This window comes from Alligator sinensis, unplaced genomic scaffold, assembly GCF_000455745.1.
Source record: "Alligator sinensis unplaced genomic scaffold, ASM45574v1 scaffold382_2, whole genome shotgun sequence".
Lineage (NCBI taxonomy): Eukaryota > Metazoa > Chordata > Crocodylia > Alligatoridae > Alligator > Alligator sinensis.
Window position 1 is genome coordinate 2,554,197 of NW_005841978.1, and position 25,320 is coordinate 2,579,516.

Genomic DNA, 25,320 nt, shown 5'->3' on the forward strand with positions numbered 1-25,320 from the left:
CTGCTAAGATTCAAGAAGATCAGGGCAGGGGTTTGGAGGAAACTGCCCCTCAAGCTGCAGCCAAGTAAAACTCGTTCCATGGGTGCTGTGGGACTGACTGTCTGTCTTGGGGCGGAGAGGGGAGACACTGCTGCAGGCCTGGCTGCTAAGCTGCTGTGTTGCCAGTTACCAATCAATCAATCATGATTCACTCAGGGACTCAGGGACCAGCTCAATACACAGGATCTAGCTACTACATAATGACTTAACGAGCATCAATTAGCACCTACAAAACCAGGCTAAGGAGAGGAAAGAATCAATACAGACAATCAACTGCCCCAAGGCAGACACCGTCTTGGCACAAGTTTTGCCTGTCAGCAGCTAGGGGTGCAGAGCCACAGACCCCCCCCCCCCCCCGCCCCCCCCCGCAATCTCCTTGACAGCTGTCAGGCATCATGGCCTCAGCAGGGGCCACCACCCCTGCACCTGTCACCCCGCTGTGCCTTAACACATCCAGGGTCATCCATGGCATGAGTTTTGCTTGTCTGCAGCTTGAGGTGCAGTTCCCCCCAAATCTCTGCACCTATCTCCTTGAAACTTGGCAGGCTTTGTGGCCTCAGTTAGAGCTACCATCCCTACAGTTTTGACCCCCTTGTGGTGTGACACATAGACGGGACAGGAGTTTTTGTTTCAAGAATTTGGGGTACAGTTCCCCAAAAACCCCTACACTGATCTTCTTGAAACTTGGCAGGCTTTGTGATCTCACCAGGGGCCACCATCTCTTTAGTTTTCTGCCCCCTGTGGTGTAACACATAGACATGACAGGAGCTTTGCTTTCAAGGATTTGGGATGCAGTTCCCCCCAAACCCCTTCGCTGATCTTCTTGAAACTTGTCAGACTCTGTGGCCTCACCAGGGAGACCACCCCTGAAGTTTTCACCCCCCCCCCTGTGGTGTAACACACAGCCATGACATGAGTTTGGCTTTCAAGAATTTGGGGTACAGTTCCCCCCAAACCCCTGCACCAATCTTCTTGAACCTTGGCAGGTTTCAGGCTCTCAGCAGAGGCTACCATCCCTACAAGTTTCATCCAAATGGGACAAAACACAACAAAGTTATAGATATTTCATTGATTCCCCATTATATCATATGGCCGGATCTCTGAGGCGGCTCCAAAGCTTCAGCCGGATCGAGGTGAAAACCCAATCCAGAGCTCTGGATCAGATCGCAGTCATTTAGATCTGCCTGTATCTGTAGCCTATCTTCAAGCCTATTTTCAAGTATGACCATGCTTCCCCATAACTTGGGGGGCCCATGAACTTGGCCACTGAGCTCTTCACCTCCATATCCAAATCATTGATAAAGGTGTTGAAATGTACTGGACCAAGCACTAACCCTTGTGGGACACCGCTGGCCACTTCTCACCAGGGTGACACAAATCCATTCATTAGGAATCTCTGGGCCCTACCCTGGTACACACCTAACTGTCTCATAGTTAAGCCCATAATCCTCCTAATTTCTCACAACAACATCATGAGATACCAGATTAAAGTCTTTTTGGAAGTCAAGGTATACAATGTCAATCTTCTCTCTCTTATCCAGGTGGTGAGTTACCTGATCATAAAAGGAGATGAGGTTGGTAAGACAAGACCTGACCATGATGAAGCCATGCTGGCTGTTGTTTAGACTCCTACCTTCTACAAGCATATTGCACATAGACTCCTTAATGCATTTTTTCAGGATTTTCCCTGGGATAGAAGTTAGGTTAATTGGCCTATAGTTACCCAGGTCCTCTCTCTTCCCATTCTTAAAAATGGGCACAACACTGGCCTCTTCCAGTCTTTGGGGGCCTCCCCAGAGTGCCATGAGTTTTGGAAGACTTTCACTAGGGGTTCCACAATGACTTTGGCCAGCTCCTTCAACAGTCTCGGATGGAGTTAATCCGGTCCTGCTGACTTATATATGTCTAATTTTTTTAATTAGTCACACACCAGTTCTTTGTCAATAGTAGGAAGGAGGTCATTCCTGCCCTGCTCATTCTGTACCCTATCTGGCATGATTTTCCCCTTGGCCCAGTGAAATACCAAAGCAAAGCAGTCATTCAGGAGTTCAGTTTTATCCTGAGTGTTGGTAACCAGCTGTAGTGAATTGGTGAGCAATGGCCCCACACTCCCATTTGTTTTCCTCCTGTTCCCTATGTATCTAAAGAAGGACTTCTTGTTGTCCTTGATTCCTATTGCCAATTTAATTTCAGTTGCCACCTTAGCCTTTCTAACATGTTCCATGTTGAGTTCAGTTTTACTGGTTTTGGACCAGTTGTCTCATTTATCATAAGCTATTAGATACATCTTGGGATCAGGGATTCAGGGACCTACTAGGCAGCTTCCCCTCTTCAGAAGACGCAAAATGTGCATATACCTTCCAAGCCAACCTTAGATTTAGTAAGAGATTGCTGAATGTTTTCAATTAAATATTTTGGTCTCAACAAACTAATCAATGAAAATATGTTTTGTAGAAAATCAGATGGCCAACTCCACTTACAACTAGGGATGCACCGATAAAGACTTTTTTGACCAATGCTGATGGCCGATTATTGATGAGCCATATTGGGCAATACCAATCCTATTTCTGATATGCACACTGACAGCTTGGAGAGCAGAATCTGGCAGGTAAATCTGTTGGGGAGTGGGGAGGGAAGGGTCATGTGGGGGGTATGTCAAGGCCCCCACAGTGATGGAGGAGGGGAGCTGGGGCATGTGCTGCTCAGCTGGGGTGGGCATGGGATGGAGCCATGAGTGGCTCATCTGGGGGTGCAGGGAAGGGAAAGGCAGCTCCTGCCACTGTGCATACCCCCGGGAAGGCATGAGAGGCATGTGCCCTCCAGATCTGTATGTGGGGTGAGGGTAGCAGTAGGAGCATTGAGCCAGGCCAGGCAGCAGCAGTGCTGGAAGGAGGGGCTCCCCATAGCCGCCGCCCAGCCCGAGTGCAGCCCCAGCTCAAACCCATGATGGAAAGAGCCCAGGACCATCCCCAGCTCCAGCCCACAGCAGCAGCAGGCCTGCACCCCACACACAGATCCAGGGAGCACACATCCCCTGTGCCTACCCCGGGGGTTCATGCAGCAGCTGGAGCTACCCCTCCTCTCTGAATCTTCTCAGCTCTGTTTCATTCCCCACCCCACCATGGCTCAGCAGCGCCTTCCCCAGTCCCAGCTCCAGCCCCAGCCCCCTCTTCCTCCCTCACCACAGGAACCTTGATCTGCCCCCCCATGCCCCTTCCTTCCCCCCTCCACTTCCCCCCCAAACAAATTTGTCACTTGGACTCTGCTCTCCAAGCTGTCAAGCTGGCCACGTGCATGCTGTGGTTGTGCGCATGCATGCAGCATTTGACAGTGACATTATTGGCCACATCAATCAAAAACAGCTGATTGCCAATTATATCAGTTTTCCTTTTATCAGTACCGATACGATATGGACCAATATATTAGTGCACCTCTACTTACAACCTCTCCTAGTTTAGAGTCTGTCCATGAATTTTGGCAGTGAAGTCATTAGTGAAAATATTGAATACAACCAGGCCCAAGACACGCAGTCATGAGCTCTCCCCAACCTTAAAATGTCCTTGTTGTTTGCCAGATATTTAATAAATGCTCTGTATGTGCATGAGCATGCATGTGTTTAAATCCTTTACACTTAGCCTTTGTACCTAGCAATTATCCAAAGCATTTACTAAAGTCAGGATGTTACATATCTATTACTGTGCTCTCTTCTTTTGCTTGGTTATCCCATCAAAGAGGGGAAATAGGTTAATTTTGTCAATGTCTGTACTTTTTATTAATTTTTTTATAATCTTATTCTTTTGGTGCTTTATAAATTGATTTTTTTTTAAATAAATACTTTTCTCTAATATTTTCCAAGGCTCAAAGTTAAGCTGGTAGTTCTATAATCCTCCACATCCTTCTTTGTCCCCATTTTGAAAATAGATCTGACTGTATCTTTAAAGGGCTTCACCTATCCTCCAAGTTTTCTAAGATAATTGTTAATGGTTCAGAGATTGCTTTAGCTAGTTTTTTTCAGAAGGCCAAGGTGAATTCATCATATCCTGCTGACTAGATTACATGTGACTTATCTAAATATTTGTGAACCTGCACTTTCCCTATTCTGACTTGAACTCCTATTCCCTTGTTAAAATTGCATTTGGTCACACATGACCTTTTTGCTAAGACTTGAAGCAAATAATTCAATACTCTTCTGTGCATCATCTGTTACTTTATGGGAAGCAGAACAAGTAAGACATTTGTGTTTTCCTCTTTCTTCCTCTTACTTCTAATGCATTTACATACCCCTTTTTATTACATTAGAAAGAGACACAAAAGGTAACTCATTTTACATTTTAGTTTAGCTCTAGTTATTTGTATTGTTCCTTTGTAAGATTCCTGGTCTACTTAAAGATCATTAATCAGCTTCTGATGAGTCCATATTGGTCTCTTATTATACTTCATAGCTTTCCTAGAGGACAATAATAGATGTGAAACATCTTGACTTTAGTAAGTGTTTTTTACAATTGCTAGGTACAAGAGATTGGGTGTACAGACTTTAAATACACACATGCATGCACACATGCACACACACCCACACACCCACTCACACACAGAAATTATCAATCATTTGTTGGCAAACAAAGAGGGCATTTTAAGTGGGGGTGTAGTATGAATTTTGGCATATTATTTATTATGTTTAAATGATAATAGTATTGAATTGATCAACCTCTATGATTGTTTGTTCCCTCCTTGACATGAGTAGATGAACTTTGCCCTGACTACATGAGTGTCTGTGTGAGAGGGTGAATGGTGAAAAAATGGTAACTATTTGCATGAAAACAGAAGATTTAATTGATTGCATAAGCAACAAGGTGCCAATGTATAAGTTATCAGACAGTAAACTAATTAATGGATAGCTGAAGAACTTGTCGGTGATCAGGTGCAAAGAAGTAGGAATGTTGTATGTCCTGCCATTTGAACTACACAATGCTTCAAGACCAACTACACAATGCTTCAAGGCAAAGATCAAGATTAAGATACCAACGGAGATATCAGCTTTACTGGAATGACCTCAAGTTGAGATAACCAGAAGAAACAACCTCTAATTAAAGACTGAGCATGGAAAAACTCCCATGCTGAACAAAGACTTGAAATCCCTATAAAAGTGGGATGCAGACAGGCCAAGATGGAGAATTCACTCTCTGCAACCTCATGGAGCACAGGCATGCATGTCTGTTCTTCCCTCGCTCCTATCACCCTCAGTAAGCCTGGACCCGGCCATCCAGTGCTAATATTGTGTAACATCTGCTGGTAACTATAACATCTTACTGGAGTGGTTTTGTCTGTATGTTTGTTTGTATGTATGCTTGTGTATGTCTGTTTGTTTGTGTATGTCTGGTTGTATGACAGGTGTGTCCAAGCTTATGTATCTGCTTCATGTAACCAGTAAACACGGCATTTTGCCTTATCCCCCTTATTCTCACACTTAATTTGAGCTATTGGCAATTTTAAGTAACAGGGGAAGATTCTCATACCTACCCATCATGGGTCCTGTTGTAGTATTCCACTACCCATTTTTATAATCACTTTCAATTAATGCCACCACTCCTGAATTCACTTATATTTTCAATTATCTTTCAAAGGCTCCTACACAGTTTGAATTTGATCCAGTCGCCTTTTCACATTTTATTTATTAGTCTGATGCTCTTTTATTCCTCTTTTTTCCTTAGAATAGTTCACTCTTCTTTTGTGATCACTTATATTCAAAGTATCTTCCACCGTAGTTCATCCATACTATTCCAATGCTGAATTACCAGTGGTCAAGAAACAATTCCTTTAAATGATATCACTCTCAACATTTTAAAAACCTAACAGTAATTCTGATGCCTACAAGTATTTAGTCTAAATGGAATCTTTCTAACATTACAACTATGTACATCCCTTGCTTCAAGGCTCCTTAAATTTGGAAAGATGATAATTTGAAATTCTCTGTGTATTGCTCATGTTAATCTATTGTGGCCATGTTTGTACTCAGATCAGCGTATAAAAAGATGCTTTGAAAATGTCTGCATAGTTTTCAGCTGAAATCACTGAGTCAGTGTTTAAATCCAGCAGCTGGTACTGTATGTCACCACCTGAAGTAAATAACACTCTTAGTGATGTACTTGTCTGTCCCAATAACTGTGTTCATTTGAAACTGTCATTGGTAGATGGCATGATTTATTACAGCTCATGTTTCCTGAAAATAGAACACCTACAACTGCACTGAAAAAGATTATTTAGGGAAAAGGAAAAAAAACAAAAACAAGCTATACCTCCTTTCTTTAGCATACTATTTTTTTTCAATTGATTTTAATGATAGACCATAGAATCAAACACTTAGTAACATGGATATATTGATAGCAGTTTCATATTAAATTTCCTATGCCCTCTATATTTGTATTGATTTTTTTCCTATAAGCTAGAATACACCAAAGCAAAGTTGTCTGTATCAACTGCTGATCTGAGAACTGCTGATCTATATGATATTTTAATACTACACATAGTTGGAGTGTGGGGGGAGGGGATTGTTCATCCTACTTTTTCTCAGCATTTGTAGGTTTTCAGGATGCCCAGTATTACAGGAGGTTTTCATAATAGGGGTGGTTTTCAGGATAGAATTATTAAGGAGACTTCTGTTTCTGTACTGGGGTTATAAAAAAGAGGAAGGGATCAGGCTAGACAAAATTAATGTTATTGACATACAAAAATATCCAGACTGTCTGCTACAATTCAATATGAGTTAGAAGGACTAAGAGGAGAGCCAAGTGACAGAATAGAAGAGGTAATGGGAACCAAAAGAAAGAACCCAAGAAATACAGAGAAAGTCAGGACTATAGAAAGGAATTCGAAGAAATGAAAACTCAGGGGGGTGGGGGGGGGAGGAATGAGGTGGGGACATTGCTTAACAGGGAATATGAAAATAGCAGGCTAAGGAGTGATGGGTAAGGTAGCTTGCTACAGCTCCCAAAACATGACATTGAGAATTGCTTCAAGCTCTTACATGAGGTAGACCCCAGTTGACCCAGCTGTAAACTGGTAACTGGCCTTCTGGGCACGAAAACCAAAAGTGGTTGGACCTGATCACTCCGTTGGCTGGAGATGTATGTATTAATCATATAGGCTCAATGAGTGTTAGACTTGAGTGGACTTTTGATCTTCATTTTTGATGGGAGTAGTAGACTCTGGCAAGGTAAGGGACTATAGCAGGAAGATTATAAAAGTTAACCTACTCGTGATGATGATGATGGAAGGCAAGAGAGGAAATTTGGAGGAATGAAAATAAAGTGAAAGAATACTATAAAAATTGATTTCTGCAAAGAAACTGCCCTTAAAAAGAACAAGTACAGCATGTAGGATAGAAAGAAACAAGTATTTGTCATAAAACAGAGACTAGGACGAGAAAATAAGTATTGGGAAATAGGAGCTATAGTTACTTTGATGGCATATTGTGAAGATTGGGACTCAGGGCTGGTATAGGCAAATCAGTATCAGGAGTACCATTGTCTCCCACATGGTTCCTCTTATTGTAAAATAGAAATCTTCCTGGTAATTGATGCTACTAACACAATTCTATAGATCTGTTTTACAATTCATTGTATGTTTATTGAATGGAACTTTTTGTGTTAGTTAAAATGTTTCCTTCATTTTTTTTTCTTTCTAAGTAGAAACTTCCTTCACCAATGACCTCTTTTTCCACAACAAAACAAAAAACAAAACCAGTGGTCTGTCTCCTAATTCACAAGCAGCATAGCTGTGTCTTGAGTAGAGTATCGAGCAGAGTAATTACCAGTGTTGGACAGAGCCAATTAGCCTGACTCAGGTGTGGGTACAGCTATACTGCTGCTGGTTTACAAAGGGGCCTGCCTACAGTGGGGCAGTGCACTTGAAGGCAGAACTGCTAGATTCACATGGGGTCAGATTCTTATAACTTTACTCATGCTAGATACTTTTGTTTTTTATTTTGTAATTCAAAGCCAGAAAAGTGCCAGGGGGATCAGCTGAAATCTGGCTCCTAATTGCTAAACTAGGGACAAAGTGGAAAGGGAGAACCTTGTTTCAAAATAAAATAACCCATTAGAGGAGGAGGATGGTCCAGCTTTACAATTCTAAAATGAATTATTTAATTATAGAGAAAGAATGCATATATAATGTGTCTATAGGTATAGTATGAAAATATGCAACTGATTTTACTTCAACTTTGTATAGTAAAGTGTGCTATATAATAAGTGCACCAGAAAATTAATGCAGGTGCAAAAGCAAGCAAGCAAGCAGTAGGTACCAGAGTGCAGAAAGCCAGATATTTTTAGTAAGTGTTTTTGGCAATTTAAATTATTCTTTTTTTCTGAAAAGTAGCACTTTTCCCCATTGGTTTGAAAATGAGTTGTAGTGTTGCCTTTTAAACAAAATATATTTTGAGTTATCTTTCATTAAGTGCCCATGGGCTTCTTGGCATAGTGCTTTAAAAACCCCAAATGTCTTATTATTTCTGTGTGACTTATTATGCTGCTTGTCAGAAAACAGTCATAATAACACAAACATATGATTTGTCAAATCTATAATCTCTGGTATGCAGGATATGTGAGAATGAATAAACTAAAAGAAAGCTAGAGAAGACAACTGGTTATAAAAAATAATCAGGAAAAAAGAGGGTGTGGGTAGGACATCTCCACCATCTCCTACAAACACATTTAAATATATGTTCAAGAACAGAAAAGAAGTTACAAGGAAAGATGCCTTAATTAAATAATATGGCAAGCTCTTGTGGGTGAGGAAAGAAATAGCAATAACAGGAGATAAGAAACTGAAAAAACTGGGTCCCTTGTGGATCAGAAACAAAACAAGAGAAAGAAGAGTGAAATGGAGAGAAAGAAAGATGGCTGACTACAGAATGAGGAAGAAAAGGGAAAGATCTGGAAAATGGATGAATTTCAGAGAGGGCTGAATATAGATAAAAATAACTAATTCCCGTTAAATAATAACCATATAACATATACTGAAGAGGAAATGTTTTATTAAGGATATCATATAGTATATGTTATATGATATCCTTAATAAAACATTTCCTCTTCAATATATGTTCAATATACTATACTGTGTGTGCGTGAAATAATAAAGCTGGAATCCTTTACTCGCTAGTACAATCTACAACAGCCAGGAGACAGAGTTCAGTTGGACCTGAGTGGGAACCTCAGGATATTTTTCATCAACATATTTTATAAGAATAAAAATATTACGTTCATGTTAGATCAAATTCACTGCTGCAGTAATCTCATAATGGCTCAATGAAGTTGCAATGAATTTGATGCAAGGAGAATTTTTAAACTCAAGATTTACACCTATTTGTTACTTGCTCAATTTATGACATCTTAACAGTTTCAGACACTGCTGAACACTCAGTCTCTAAGGGTAGGGAAGAGAACCATTCAAGGTATATCAAGTTAGTCATTCAGAATTATTTTGTATTTAGCCATTGTTAAAATTGTTTTTGCCTTAATATTTGTTTATATACATGAGAAACAGTTATTGCCAATATCTATCCATTGTGGAAATGTGTATTTTTTGTTTAATTAGTAGTATTGGATAAATACTTCTTTGATAATGTATTGGATAAAAACTGCTATGATCATTTGTTATGCTGTGTTGGGACCCAGAGGCCTTCAGGCCTGAATTTTGACTTTTGTGCTTAGCTTTAGCTGTGTGCTTAGCTTGAATTGTGATTGAGAGAGACTTGCACATGGTGAAAGAAGCAGATGGAAAAATACTGTCCCTGACTTAAAATGAATTGGGAACTCAGCTAACTGAATTGAATAAATATACCCTGAGAAATAGAGGAACAAGACCTCACAGACTGGCCATCCAGTGAGTTTGTGTTTGTAAAATCTCAGGGTGGTGAGCATGTTGTATTACTTGTGACTAACTATAGTAGTGGAATTGTAACTAAGGTTTTTTGGATTTTTGATTTAGAATTATAGCTGTTAGGGTTTAATAAATTTGCTTATATTTAAGAACAACCATCTCTTAATCTCCCATACCTGGTACAAGACACATAATAGCATCACTGGATGTAATCCTCTCCTTCAAGTATATAAAGGCCTAATATTTAAAAAAGGCTAGTGCTACAACTGGTGGAAAGGAAGTCACAGTTAAAAAAAAAAAAAGAAGAAACATAAAGTAGTCACTAATATCAGAGAAAATAAAACAAAAGAGAGAAAATTACAATACAAAATCCCTAGGGGGAAAAATTGTCAGAATTATGAGGGTTTTCATCAAAAAATTTGATTTAGGTGGTCAGTGAATAATGTTATCTTTGAAAAATGGTATCTATTTACTGTTTGAGTTGCTTCTGTTACTATACTTCAAGCCAGATACCATGTAATCTGAAATAAATTGTTCCTCACTAAATGATAGGCATTTTTCCCGTTGTCATCTTTACTGCAGTCAAGGTAAGGATCAGTTACAGCACTGTCATCTGATGAAGTAAAGTAAAAATGTGATGATATATCACAGGTTCAACAAATCCATTGAAAATGTGATGTACATCCTGTCTTGGTCAGTGAAGAGCAGAGAAACAAACTCTGTCAGGCTGATATTGTACTGGATGAATTCTGCCAGAAGGAGAGAAACGGGGCACACTTTGCTGTTCCTGTGAAAATTGTGCACACATTCTCCACATACATCCTTGGACACAAAATACAGAAGGAAGTGCAATACTTTCTTTTTTTCCCTCCACTTACAGTCCCTACCATACAGTACAGGTTGCAGGGGAAAACATTCCTCCATTTCACTCCAGGTACTTCTGATCTTGCACAACAGACCATCAGAGGAAGATCTAGTCCACTGAAAGTCAACCTTTTGGCCCCGCGGTCCAGCTAAATAGTAAAGGGCCCATCCACAGGTCTGTTCTGGCGCACAGGGCTGGTCCACAGGTGAAATCCAGCATGCTGGCCAAATACCATGAACCAGCCTGACCCCATATTTCAGATCTGGCTACTTGCCAGCCCAACCTGTTAGATTTGTATGCCTGCCAGTGCAACTTAACACACATCAGCTAGCCCACAGGGCTCCTTATGGGTATGGAAATTTGCGCACAGAAGAGCTGCAGTTAATGCTGTCACAGATCCTCAGACACCAAATGTTTGGACCTGGAGGGAGATTCATGGGCTGAATTCACCCACAGGCTGAAGGTTGAGCACTCTTGTTGTAGTTCAGTGGTTTTCAACCTTTTTTCATTTGCAGGCTGCAAAAAATTTAGAATGGAGGTACAGACCCTTCTGAATTGTAAGTGTGGGTATTCACATACTTTTGATCATAGTCATCTTTCACAGACTACATAGACTGTGGACCCCCAGGGGTCCATGGGCCATAGGTGGAAGATCACTGTTCTAACTTATAATATTTAGTGTTCAGTTCAGCCAATGAAATGTGCCAGATTCTCTCTGCAGATTAGGAAGTTTTGAGTCTACGGCATTCAAAGTAATCCTAGTGACTAGCAGGTAGAAAATGTATATACTTAGTTAAAAAAGAAATCACAGGATAACTTCTGATCTTTTCATACCCTGATTTCTTCCCATGATTTTTCTGCCTTCCATTCTGTTTTCTTAACAACACAAAAAGATTGCAAACAATTACAAATTGAAATGTTTAACAGCCTAGAGTCCATCAATTATGGCTCCAAAATGCGTAATGTTCTATGTATCTGATGAAAATCAGTAATAAGTTCATTAAGGTCAATGGATAATCACTGTAAAATAGGGCTAGAAAAAGAACTAAGTCCAAAGCCCCCAGATCTTGTAAATAATCACATCCCTGTTCAGTCAAGGTCTTAGAAACAGTTAAATGTAAGGGTAGTTAAATGCCTAACTTGCTTTTGATTTCAAAATCCCTTTAAAAATCTTACCTTTCAGCAGATCCTTAAGAAAAAGATCAAACTACAACTGACTTTTGCTATGATTTGGGTTTCTCAGTGCTCTGTGTGCCCTTGGAGAATCTCTCCAATTTGCTTGACTTGACGAGTTTATTTTAATTGCATTTAATTGAGAACAACATAACTGCATATTGTACAAACATATAGTGTTTGTATGTGTGGTGTTTCTTATCTATGAGCTTTTTAAATATGTTTCATGTTGATTTTGATATGAAACATTTTGGCAGATGTAAATTTAGATATGGAATGGAGAAGAGGGGAAATTTCGATGCATAACATTTTATAAATGTAAACTGTTACTCTTTTTCTCTCTCCGTCTCTCTCTCTCTCTTTCTCTCTTTCTTTCACACTGAAAACACCTGTAATGTTGTGTGTAGACCCATACTGGCCACATCTATGAGAGACGCTGACTGCCCAGTAGCCCATGACTACTGTACAGTAGCATCATGTGTCAGGAAGTATGATACAATGCTACTGAGCAGTAGTCATGAAAAAGTCATTCCTTGGGATAACTGCACAGTAACTCCAGCGACTGCACAGTCATTTAGTACTTGTTTTATATACATATACATATAAAACAAGTACATCTTGTTTATAGAAGTACTAAATGACTGTGTAGTAATAACTGCACAGTGTAGATGCTTGTGTAGACGCAGCCACTGGTGACTTTTTAATAGACTGGTGTAAAATCAGCTGAAACCACTGGAAGACCTGAAATAGATTTCAGTGAGCAATGGAGCAAATCATAAATATTTTTCTGATTTCATATCATTGTATGACTTCTGAGAGCCCTGAAACCTTTGAAATGTCCACATGACCACTAATGTTCAATTCCTAAGCATCCTCTCTTGTCTTTCCATCTTACCATTTACTTCTTAGTGCTTTTTTCTAATTAGATTTAACATGCTGCTGAGAACCAAATGATGTTACAGTGGCATATGGCAAGTCATAGATTCTTCTGTTTCTCTGTGACTGTGCAAATGATATACACATTATAATACAATTCATATGGTTTCACTGAGATCCCACTCTCCCTTAATGTTTGGATGTATAAATTATTTTGAGTCAATTTATTTCTGCCTCTATTTCTTCTCCCAAATCACAAGAATTTCTTCTTTAATCTTATAACACTTGCAGTTTTATTGTTGGGGCTTCTAGGCTAGGGACAGAAGTTATACACAAACCAGTATAAATGATCAGAAACCAGTTCAAATCTGTAACACAACAAAAGTTCAGTGCACATAAACCCCTTTCAACATGGCCAAAAGTGGTTTAAGATAAACCTAGATGGATGTAGTATCAGACTTAACTGATATAGGTTAAATCAGTTTATTGAACTTCTGTCCCAGATCCCCTCCAGATTCAAGTTAACTCCACAGCCCCCCCAACATCCCAGGATGCTTTGCACCTCTCTTGCAAGCTCCCTGCTCCCCCCTCCCTCTCCCCACCTTGACCCAAGCTGTCTGCTCCAGTTCACCAGGGAAGCATGCTCTAGCACCCCCCGGCTTCTGGCCTGAGCCTTTGCAGGCTGTTCATTTGCTTATTGGTTCAATCTGTGCAGCTTAAACTAACCTGCTAAGGTTGAAGTGATTCAGCCTGGGGCTTTTTGATTGTCTGTACTTAGCCTTAGAGTTCAATCTTGTCATAGACAAGCATAGGATATCTATGAATATCTTTACATGAGTGTTCTACTCGGAGTTGGATTACTGAGATTTAAAAGTTTAAAAAGTTAGTAAAATAGAAATTGTTTTCTAGGTTAAGTGACAAACTCTCCAAGTACTTTATGTCTTTTAAACAATCCCAGACATGGTAAATGTAGGCATAGAATAGCAAATTGTTTCTTTGTACAAACTAGAAACTAAGTAAGTACTATTTGTACTTACACAACGAGAGAGACCCAAACAGCACACCAAGTCCTCTTGTAAACTTGGCTGAATGAAAAATCATTTATTGATGATATGACTGGAAATACTGGTTTCTAGCCACTGGAAGAAAAGGAAGAAAACATTTGAATCATAGATATTACAGAAGGGAAACAATGGTAAAACAGTTCTGTCAAAAAAGTTCTTTTCTTGAATTCTTTTCTGTCCAGATTATTTTCTGTCAAAAATCAATGTATGATTCTTCTCTGCCTTATTTCAGAATTTTCTTATCCTCCTTATTTTAAATGTCACCAAATAAGGGAATCTATGACTTCCCTGAGAAAATTATTTGGTAGTTTTATAGTCTTTACTGCCAGGAAATGTATCCAGATACTTTCAGAAGTCTGCCCTTTCTTAATTGCATCCCATTATACCTTGTAGTCCTTGTGTGACCATCAAATATTTGTTCTTCTTCTATAGTATTTAAACTGTATTCTTAGACTTATATGCCATATGATTTCTTGGATGTTTAGCCAAACAACACATATTCACTTTTCTTAATCCCTCCAGCCTCTTTTCATACCCATCTCTTGACTCCATTTATTTATTCTGTTAAAGGTAAGAATAAATACCAGCCTTCATTATCTATTTCCTAGTCATCTAAGTGGTTCCCCCCCCGCCCCCCATTTTTTTGTCTGCATGGCATTTTTGGTGTGTATGTGCCCAGATGAATTATTCGTGGATGCACACCCCTATGCATAGGGATGACTATGGATAACTAAGTACATCACAGACTGGGTATTCATAGCAGCAGCTAGGAAACATGTGTGCCCCTTTGGGTTGCCTCGGACACCCAAAAATGGAGTTGGCCAAACCCATGACTGCTGGACTTAGATGCAAGATCAGAGCAGACAGAAAAAGGGATGGAGGAGGGAAATATAGATTGCCCATATTCCAAAACTATAACACAACATTATCCAGTCCTTTCTTAAGCCAGTGAGTATGTGGTTTAGTAAAAGTCTGGAAGAGAGGGAGCCAGGGGTGGATCTAAAGGTGGTGCAGTAGTGCAGCCACACCCCTTTTTCTGACCATGCAGTAAGAGCAACAGTCAGGATTTTTTAAGTCTCCAAAGAAAGTAAGAATACTCTCCACCCCCTCCTTCCTTTCTGTGCTCAGAGGCGTGTCCCCTCCCCACTCCCTCCTCTGCATTCCATTCCTCTTCTCCCTCTGCTACTGTCCCCACTGTCCAGGGAGAAAGAGCAGCTCCTTTCCCACTCCAGTTGTGCTGCACTGTGGCTGTGCTCAGCCCAGGACAGCAGCAACAACAGTGTGGGTAGGGAGGTTCCCCTGCCCTGCCTAGTTCCAGAGTTTCCCACCAGCCTGGGAGCAGATGTGGAGAAGTGGAATTTACTCACCCACTGCTGCTGTCCCAAACTGATCTCTACCCCCATGCAATCTGGAGGTCTAGAGGTCTCCTCACCCCCAAGACAGCAGAGACAGTGGCAGCAGCAGATAAAGGGAAAGGAATGCGCTTCTGAGTAGGGAGGGGAAGGGAGGAATTCTTATCAGCTTTTGGGACTTAAAGTCCTTGGCTGCTGCTCACCCCAGCTAGGGGTGCGGGTGGGGGTGAAGCTTGGGATTAGCCACCCTTGCAGCACCAGTCATTTTTTCTGTACCCTCCTCTGTCAAAGCCTGGATCACCTTCTGGAGGAAGCCCTGGGTTCTAGCTTAGGCCCTTGCCCAAGTGAGGCAAGGACTTGAAGTGCCATGCTGGGATGTCAGAGAACCCTGCTAATACCCCTCTGGGTGAAGTGAGTCTGGGACCCAAATGTATGGGTTTCTCAGGTAGGTGGTCTAGTCACTCAGCTACTGCAGGATAAGACAAGGCATTTCATTCTCTCTTATACATTTTGTTGCTAGTGCATCTGTCCAATTTGTCCACCTATACATTCACCCATGCATGCAGGGCTACATGTCCAGGAATAGAATTCCTCTGAATGTATAAGTACCTGAAATGCCCTGTATGTGAGCATATCTGGACACTTAGCTGACCAGGAAGGGTATAGAGTGCCACCCAAACTGCTCAGAACTGAAAACAGCTGCAGTTTTGTTTGTACTAATTATCTGTCAATCCAACACTCACCAGAAAGAATGAGGTTTCTGTTTGCTTTTTAATTAGACCTGGTTCAGGCTTACAGAATTTTTTATTTCCTGGTTCCTTCCTATGATACTTTGTGTATATGTGTGTGTGTGCATTTACATGTGTAAATTGTGCATGTTGGGTTGGAAGGGTGCTCTGACTCATGGTGCTGACCCTTCTCCCCCCGCCCCCTTCAGTTTTTATGTGGTGTGTAAGGAGCCTTAGGCTCTGGATGTAGTTTAGGGAGCTGAATGAGTTTGACATCCTTGCTACAAAGTGTTTAGTTGGATAGTGTAGCTGAAGATGCCTTCCAAACTTCACTCAGTAGAGAAGTAACTACCCTATATTGGAGACCCTATTTAATTTAAAGGATGGCTGTCATGTACACCATGGTGCTTCTTCTCATGTTTTTAGATAGCAAAAGACATTTCTTAGAAGGCTTCAGTAATTTCCAGTTTTAATTATTTTACCACAGACAATGATTTTAAAACTAATCCACAGGATGGACTACATAGGGAAAAATAATCAAAACCATACATACAGAATGGGAGATAATTTACTGGGTGGCAGCATTAATGAGAAGGATTGTTTGCAATTCTGTGTTCCATATTTTAAGAAGGATGCAAACAAGTTGGAGATGGTTCAGAGGTGGACAACAAAAATGAAAAAGGTGATCGAAGGCAAGAAGGCCAAGGAAAGATTTAGTGAATTAGGCATGTTTAGCTTGGAGAAAAGGCAATTAAAGGGGGAGATAACAGCTCTCTGCAAATATCTGAGAGGCTGCTCAGAGCAACTTCTTCCTTGATGCAGAAAGCAGGATGTGATGCAGTGGTTTCAAATTGCAGCCAAGTAGTTTAGATTAGATATTTGGAAGAACTCCCTTGCTATTATAACAACAAAGCTGTGGAATCAGGTTGCCCAGGTAAGTTGTGGTATGCTCTTTTTGGAGGTTTTTAGGAAGAGGTTGGATAAATACTGGATAAGGATGATTTAGGAGTAACATTCCTACATTTATTCAGGGTGTTGGTCCAGATAACTTTTAAGGTCCCTTGTGACCCTATGATTCATTGGAGATTGTTTGGACTAAATGTACCCAGTTCTTTTTTTTCCTTCTAACTTCTATTCAGTTACAGAAATGTTTAATGTGGAACATAATAGGAAACTGTTTAATATATTATAATATATTGGAATTATTATGCATTTTTGAAATCTTTACTATTACATGTACTGTGTGCTGTCTACATTAGTAAGTATGAAGCCTCACTACAATAGATGAAATTGTTCAGAGAGGGAATTGGGTGAGAGAACTGAGTTCACTGATGTGTGTGCGTGGGTGAGCCACTGCCTTCCAGCCAGGCTTACATGCAGCATTACCCTCCATTATGGTACCAAACGTTCTAGCAGAGCATAGCCGTGTCAGGTTTGTTCTGGGATCTCGACATATAGAGACATATAGAGCTAGAGATATAAGATTTTCGGCAAATCCTGCCTGTTGTGAAAAATGCCTCCTTGCCACACATAGTAGAGGCATGCTTGAAGCGATCTGAGTTGTGGAACCACTTCCAGATTTTCCAACTTTGTGAGAACACACAAATATGTAAGGGAGGTTTTGAGGCACAAAGTGCAAAATATGCTCAATGTGTTTTGGATCTGGGAAATGGCCAAGTTCCAAATATTGATGAAATCATTACCCTGCCTCCTGAGCTCTGCATGCCTCTGGATCTCTCAGCTGTGATAGAATGGACATTTCCAAATGTATTGGATAATTATTAAAATCCAGGATGAACATCTGAAAGAGCTATTTTGGCGCCACATTACTCCATTGTACAGGAGATCAAGAATGCTATTGTGGCAAAATTTCCAGGCCAAGAATGGATTTTTACAAGCGCAGATGCTCTTTCAGAGGATGAAAGTGTTATGGCTGTGCCAATTGAGTATCTGAATTCCATGGAGGTGTCAGTTTTGCCTCCACATCAGTTTCACCTTAAGCCTGGGATGTTCATCATGCTTCTGTGAAATCTTGCCCCTAAGGATGGTCTGTGCAATGGAATGTGGCTATTAGTGCAATCCGTCATTAACATAACTACTTGAGGCAAAAACTGTTGGATCAGAAAGAACAGTACTAATTCCTCAGATAGCACTGAAGCTGTCTGACAACACATTTCCATTCACATGGACACGTTGACAGTTCTCTGTGCAGGTGGCATTCAGCATGAACATCAATAAAGCCCAGGGGCAAACATTAAAAAGAGTAGGAGTATTCCTTCAGGATCCTGTCTTCACCCATGGACAACTATATGTGGCTGCTTCAAGAATCTCCCACCCAGAAAACATCCGATTTGCAGTAACTGCTGACTTCAGTAACAAAACCAGGAATGTTGTGTATATAGAACTGTTGTGTAAAGCTCTTGCAGTAAGGAAGTGTGATATGTTTCAGGATTTTGTCTATGCGGAAGTGTTGTGAAGCTGTTCAAGTGCAATAAAATGTGATCTTAAGCAAAAATTGGCTCATTTGATTTTCATGCAAGCAGTGCTGCATGGGGCATCTAGTAATGTATTATAATTGTACTGAAACAATTGGAAACCAGGAAAAGAACTAGCATCAGGTTATCAATCAGGTCACACTAAATCTCCACCAACAGCATATGATTATATACTGCTTCTAATGTCTTTCACTTTATGTTTCTATAACAACAGAAATGTTTCTGGAAACACCAATTCAAATTACAGGCAGGAGAAGTATTTTCAACAAACCCCCCAAATGACATGGCTCATCTAGTTTTAACTTTCACCACAAACTTTAAATTCAGCCCAAGTCTTTCAAAACACTGCTAAGGTTCAAAACTTCCCTGCATACAATAGATTTAACTTGTGGTTTTACATATAAATACTATGAAATGTTTTGCAAACCCAGTTACAAGTCAGTTAAAAATCAATGTTTTTCCTTTTTACTTATTTTTTTTCTAGTATCTTTCTTCTTTTCTAGTTTTTTATTCTTCCTCTTAAAACCTCTTTGGTCAAAACTAAAAACTGTTTAGTAATATTTATAAAATTCATAGAACACAAAATCTTAAATGTAATTCCTTGTAAAAGCTTCATTTACATTTTAGCAACCTGTTATCACACTTTAAACACCATGTCATTGACTAGTTCAAAGACAAAATAATGTTTTTCCCCCAAAATTGGTGCAGATTCCTTTATTTTCATAGTCAAATTTCAAAGCAGTTTAAAAAAAAAAAGAAAAGAAAGTGATGCAAGATAAACTGGAAATAGGAACAGGTTCACTTGAACTATGCTGTCAAGCTTCAGTTCTGACAGTCAGCCTCTGGTCCTGTTATTTCTAATGGTTTTGGAAGCTATACTTGAATAAGCAATGTAACCATTATTAGCTCACATTTGCTTGGCAGATAATGTCATCCAAAAATAGAGCAATCAAAGTGAACACTTCTGGCTCAGTGCATCTTGCAGTCTCATATATAAATTCAGGACCATGTCCTGTTACAAGAATTGATTTCCACCTGAGTGGACAGAATCAATGGATCAAATGTCATACTATTTACTACATGTACAGTAATTGAGGCTTCTTTTATGATTTTTACTTACAGGCTACTTTTAGCTGTTCTTTCATTAACTGCACTGAAGCTAGTAAACACAGGTTATGGGAGAAATAGCTAAAACTTAGCAAAAAAGAAAATGAAATACAGCTACTTTCAGTTAATTGAGATACTGAGAATCAAGATGCTCAATCTTGACAAGGTTATTTTATTACTATTGAAAAACTTATATATGTTAAGAAAGTCTACCACCCTGTGGTGATTTCTATTTACAAAAAAAATAATTAATTATTTCTTAAACTCTACAATTGTTAGTATTCTAATTTTCATAATTCCATTGTGCACTGTAGTGTGGTAGTGCAAACTCAGCTTGATATCAAGAGCTTTACCTGCTCCATCCACATAACTACTTTTTGGATTTATATACAGTTCCTTAGAGAAGCAGATAAGTATCCTAATGCAAAGTCATAATATATGCCTGCTGCATTTTGCAATAAAGCTAGATTTTTGTATAGTGTATTTACACTGGAGAGGGGGAAGGAGAAACACAAATATTACATATGAATTTAAGGTCACAGAAAATATTACAAATACGGGCAAAGTTTAAAATAGTCAAAGCCACAGTGTAACTTAGGGACTTAAGTTCCATTTTGTAAAGTGCCCAAGGCACTTGGAATCTTAAATTTCACTAATAGCTGATAGGACTTGAGCTTTTAATTGTCAAAGTCACTTTAAAGAATGAGATGTGGATTTTTTATGGTACCTTTAGGAGCCTAAGTGTCATTTTTTTAAATCACTTTTAGGCTCTTAAGTCCATTTTAAAGGTATGTAGATGCCTAAAGATGAGGCTATGCACTTAGGATAGTTTTTAAAAAGTGACAAGGTAAGTCTGATAACATTATGAGGCACCTAGTTGCATTTTGGGTATCTAAACTATTTTTAAAATCTGCCCCCCAAAATTAAGATAAAAAAGCACCTAAAAGCACCCCCTTAATCAGTACCTAAACCTGGACTAAGGTAAAATTAAGGTCAGATCCTATTCTACTTGGTAGATGCATAAGTGAACTTTGGCACTTACATGTGATTCTATTTAATCCTGCTTGAGTCACTAAACAACTGTGAATACAGAAGGTGTGTTGGTCCCTCTTCCCTGTTTTTCAGTGACTCATTCTCAAGTGGCACATGATGGTGCATTACCAAAGCATATACATTCACAGATTTTTCAGGGATTTGAACATGGTAGAATAGAATTTCATTTAAGCATGTGTGTCCACATAGAAACCTAATGGGTGGAATAGAATCTGGCCCTAAGTGTCTAACTTCATTATAGTGACCCTGAAAACCTCTGTTCAGCTGTTCCACCCAGAGACTCCTTGCTTTTTTTATTTTAAAGTTCCTCAGTCACCTGAATTTGCACTTCTTCTGTGCATCCACAGAACTGCCTCAGGTTTGACAAGGCATGACTGTCAAACTCCTACTTGAACAAAATCAGGATCTAGAGCCCAGGCTTCTTCTAACGGGCTTCACCTGGAAGGTAGTCACAGAGCACAGCTAATATACTTTGCAGGGATTGAGAAGGCGGGAAAAGGTTAACTTTACTATCTAAAATCACTTGGCTGTATAGTAATTTTTGAACAGTACAATCCAGGGGTAGAGACACCAAAGAACTTAATTGGATTTAGTCTTAAATTTGTAGCAAAACCCCCAGCTTTTTCTTTTTTTTTTTTGCTTAGAAATATGACATCCCTTTTCCCCCATCATTATATATATTACACCATACGGTTATTGTGTCTTAAGTGTCTCTTGTCTCTATGTATTTAGGCCTGCAATGTGGGTTGGCATGAGTGATGTCGAGCATCCATTTTGTGTGTGTCAGGTTCCTATCTTGTACCCATGCCCTGTTGTGTAAGTATGTTGCAATTATGACTCACATTTAAATCTGTAATCTCTCCCATGCAAATTGGTTTTCCTTGAATGCCTGAAACAAAAGAGTGAATGGATGAGTGATACACAATGTTAACAGGACCCCTACTAAATCACCCCACCATCAAAACCAATACCTGGACCAATGACCCAGCCATTGGAACCACCTTCCGCATTCAAGAAACAAAAGATGAGGCAACCCACCATTGTGTCAAGCTGCATGTGCTCAGTAAGAACACCTGGAGCCCTCTGGGACAGGACTGACATTGCCTGGACAGGTCCTCCCCATAGGAGATCAGAGGTAGTCTGCCCCATAAAAAGGGGTAGTGAAGACTGACTCCTTGGGATGCCATCTTCACCTGGACCAGCACCATGCCACACCACCTATCCACCCAGAGGCCCTGCCAGCAACCCCCAATATGGACAACACGTTGCTGGAGAAGACCCCGACTGGCCATCGAGAATCAACTCACAGCTCAGGATAGGTAACTATCACCCCCATCCTCTCTTCAGCCAAGGACTTGGACTCTGTTTCTCTTCCCTACCTGGACTGCAGCCCTTCCACTGAGTCTCTTTTTCCTGATACCAGTGTGTGTGTGTGTGTGTGTGTGTGTGTGTGTGAGAGAGAGAACCAAGCTGTACAGTGCAGCATTCATTTAATAAAACTGTTATTTGGACCCTGAGATGGGTTTTGCTTTACTACGGTTCGGCCCTGCTCCAGTCTCTGCTCCTCGACCCTCTAACTTCTGTCTCATTTCTCCCTTTCCTGCTTATGGCTTATCGCCACATCCAACATCTGTCCCATGCTCCTGTGGCTCCAGCCATCCTGAGCTCCTCTCTGCCTGCAAACCCCCGTTTCTTTGCTACTGTCTTGTCCCCACTGCCTTTTCCCCTGATCTCTGCCACCTGCTCTTTAGTTACCAAGCACCCTGAGAATTAGTACCACAGGGACCAACACACATACTGTCACCTGAGTCTGTGTTTAACCTGTGTGTATATGTGTTTATATATGTGTATTGTGTATGATTTCATGTCATTATCATTACAATGTGTATGTGTTTGAATTCGTGATAGGTATGCATGTGCCTAGGCTGGTAATCTTGGATTTGTATGTGCCTGAGATGGTTGTGTGTGTGTGTGTATGCACCTAATTGAATTGTGTGTTTGTATATGTGTAATTGTGTCACACCTTCTCATCTAACAGCACAATTTTGAGATCCTGAGAGTTGGCCTGACCCCACAGAACAAATTTATTCTGAAAATAGGACCCTAAGGACATGTCTGTAACATGTTACATTGATTTTAAGATGGCTGATGAGAAATAAGCCCTAACCACTCAGTAAGGTTCTGTATGTACTACATGCTGAAAAAAATGTTGTGTGTTGGCTTCCTGGAACAAGTCCAGAGATTCTCTCATTATCTTAGTCTTGGATGTGCTTCTGAGTTTGCTTTAATCGCTGTAGGCTCTGAACAGGATGGAATAGATTGGCTCTGCACTTCTCTATCTGCAACACCACAATTAGTTTTTAGCATACAAAACATTTAGAGCAGGCGTTGAGTCAGTGGGACTCGTTTCTTGGTGACAATTTCAGGATCACTGCTATAACAGCCCAGATACCCATAGATACTTAGGCACTTCTAAAAAAAAAATTTTTTAATTTAATACATTGGCTTAGTATTTTTTCAGGACCATCCTCTGGAGGGAGCCGTTCTGACTGCATAGCTTGCTAGCTCACAAATAGCTGAACAAATTCTCCTTTGTATTTAAATAATCTCCATGTGTACATGGCTATTGTTCGTAACAAAAATATGCCAGCTATGTTACTTCACAGCAAGTGAGGTCAAAATATTTTTCCTTTGTAGTAGTACAACTATTTACTGTTAGCCATTAGACTAATGATTAGGAAAAAATATTAATTTTTTTTTAATTTCCTTAGTATTTTGATTTCTCAGTATTTGGGATTGTTGAAGTTCTAAATTGGTACTGTGTCTAACCCTTATTTTTATGTAGTGATGGACATGTATTCCTTTATTTGCTTTGTACTTTGAAAAAATATTTTGAATGTTGGGTCAGAGACTCAGAGTAAAAATGAATGTTTAGTTTGATGGTTACCTAGGTTCGATAGGAAAGGTATCCATCTGTGGTCCAAGCCCCGCTCAGTGAATATTTAATCTTTCCTCTACATAAAACAGTAGATGAATCTGAACCCAGGTTTTCACAACTATGTGGGTGACTGAAATTTTGGACTACAGACCCAGGGTGGTTTCAGATTCGGCAGAAAGTAAATAAGTTATTTTATGGGTTTTTTTTTCCTTTGAATCACAAAGCCAAAAACTATTTATATAATACTATTTCTATATATTCTTCTTGGGTAGAACCTGTGGGGCTGCAGATGAGAACAAAAACCTATGAGATGTCCATGGCTATGACATTGTTGCAGATGCCAGTGCAAACCAAGGTTGTATGTAGTTCTGTAATCTCTTTTATCTTAACCCCAATGAGATAAAGGTTCATCAATTGAAACGTTTTGCTTCATTAACATGAACTGTTTGCATGCATCTGTAACAAACTGTTTCAGCACAAACTTTACTTTTGAGGGGGGTGGAAGAGAATCTTTCTGCCTGCATATTAAGTTCTCTTTGATTAGCTGTTAGCTAAGGAGTCAAGGATACTTCTCATGGGTTTTTAACATAAAAGAAAGTTCTGTATCATTTGCACCTTACTTTTGACATTTTCTTAGTGCAGTGATTGGTTTTCTTGCTTGCATAAATAAATTTCAATCTTTGTGTTACTTTTAGCAGTAAGAGTGTTCATTTAATGAATATAAAAATCCTCTGACTTGAATTCATGTTTCTATGCTATTTGTTGTTATGATTTAAAAGAAAGGAAAGGTCAATATTTTGACTTCATATCTTTGTTTTGCAATGTTGGAGTTTGTTCCAAGGATCCCACAATTACAGTACAGCTGTAGTAGAAGATAATACTGCTCATTTTTGAGAAATATGATACACTGAGAATATTCATACACTGGATATACATTATACCTATCGGCATTTTATTGTTCCAAAATAGACAATTAAGACAATCAAAATGTATGGTTCTGTATCTGAGAGTATATAAGAATTAATATGTAGTTAACAGTATGATACAGACTGCTATAATCCTGTCAATTGTTGTCAGTTGCAGAAAGTCAGCAAGTGGAATTTGTCATGTGTATTCTAAACTATTTTTAGTCTTATAATTTGCATCTACACTTCCCCCTTTAAATAAGCTTAACCTAAAAGGACCATTTTTAAGATGCATTAAGGGCATGTGGCTACATGTGTCCACCCTTAATGCACCTTAAAAATGGCTATTTAAGGCTGTGTAAAGTTAACTCCGATACCAACATAAACCAGGTATTGCATTTAGACACACACCATGTCAATAGACACACACCATGTTAATGCTCATTAGCACATCTGCATTGTGTTAATGCAACTTAGCTATTTGTGCCTAAATTTGATTTGCCTTAATGTGCATTAGTGTGTCCACATGTAGACGCTCTCCTAAATCTCCTTAATGCATCTTAAGCAAAGGTGCATTTAGTTTAGATGTACCCACTGCTGATGTGTGACTATTTATCATACAATTCCACATTTTCCTATTCTGACTGAAATTCTACAGAATTATGATGCTACTCTTTTAGAAAAGTCTTGACCTTCTATCATTCTCTTCCAGATCTGTAAACAGTTGCTAAGTATAGTCTTAATAAATCTACCCAAAATATTTTCCAAAAGTTCTCTTTATGATCCGTCTTGATATTCCTTTTAGACTAGTTACTCCTTATGTTTCAATAAAATGGGGGAAGGGGGGGG